The 1,246-nt window shown below is 62.9% G+C and overlaps 1 pseudogene; it reads right to left on the reverse strand.

The window, feature by feature from the left end:
* Positions 1–206: 206 nt before the first annotated feature.
* LOC125523379 lies at positions 207–802 on the reverse strand (annotated as a pseudogene).
* Positions 803–1,246: the final 444 nt, after the last annotated feature.

The raw sequence follows: 1,246 nt of genomic DNA on the forward strand, positions 1-1,246 counted from the left end.
CATGCTAGCAATTGTCACGAGCCTACACACGCACGCCACACATGCCACGCTTTCGCTGCGTCCCGCATGTCCCGTGCGCATTCGACGCGTCCGTCGAGTCCGACTGCACCGATGCGTCCCGCACGTCCCGCACGAATCCATCACGCCCGACGAGCCTGGCCACACACGACGTGGTTTATTCCAACACACATCCCCTAAGCCACGGTCTAGAGGAGTCCGTCGTCGTCCACGTCGGCGCCGGCCAAGAGAGCCTGCTCCGCCGCCGGTCCTTTCCACAGCTGCGGGCACTCGCGCCGGAAGTGCCTGTGCTCCCCGCACTTGTAGCAGCGTCTGCGCCTGTTGCCGCCGCTCCCCGACGCCATGTTGCGCCCGTCATCGTCGTCCCGAGCACCGCCATGTCGACGCTTCCGTGCTGTCCACTTTGCCGCCGTCATGAGCAGCTGCTCACCACCGCGCTCGCCGCCGTCTTGTCCACGGCGCTGAACCTGCTCGTCGAATGCACGCAGCCGCCCGAGCGCTTCATCGAACGCCATCGTCGTCACGTCATGGCTGCTCGATGCCGGCGACGACTGGGAAGAGGCGATCCGGCACCGTATCCATCAACTTCTTGACAAATGCTGCGTCGCCCAGCGTCTTCCCGAGGTTGGCATACCTCGCTGCCATCGCCGCGAGCCTCCCGCCGTACACATCGAGCTCCTCGCCGTCCGCCATCTTCATCCGGTGGAATTCGCCGCGCAGCGTCCCCAGCCTCGCCCCGCGGTCCTGATGGGCGCCGACGAACCTCACCTTCAGGGAGTCTCATACCTCCCTGGCGGTGAGCTTCGTCGACACCTGCAGCAGCACATCCTCAGGCAACGCCACGAGAAGCAACGCGTGCGCCATCTTGTCCTTCCGCGCATTCACCGCCGCGTCGCCCGGCGCCACCGCCTCCCATACGGTGTGGACGTCGAGGATCGCCTGCGCCTTGATGGCCCAGACCGTGTAGTTGTCCGCGGTCAGCATCGGCATCGCCATCGTCGCCGATCCGCCCAGGCCGCCGCCGTGTGGGACGAGCGCCATGGTTGCAAGTAATCGTCCGAACCGAAGCTCTGATACCAATTGTTGTTGCCGCTTTCCCTCTCTCACTCAAAACTAGAGGTAGAAGAAGGAATAGGATACACTTGAATTTTCACCCGGCTGAACACAGCCCCATTTTTACTCTCAAACTGGATAAATGGCTAACCAACACATCCGAACCAGTTTACAA

The sequence above is a fragment of the Triticum urartu genome, chromosome 1 (assembly GCF_003073215.2).
Source record: "Triticum urartu cultivar G1812 chromosome 1, Tu2.1, whole genome shotgun sequence".
NCBI classification, from domain to species: domain Eukaryota; kingdom Viridiplantae; phylum Streptophyta; class Magnoliopsida; order Poales; family Poaceae; genus Triticum; species Triticum urartu.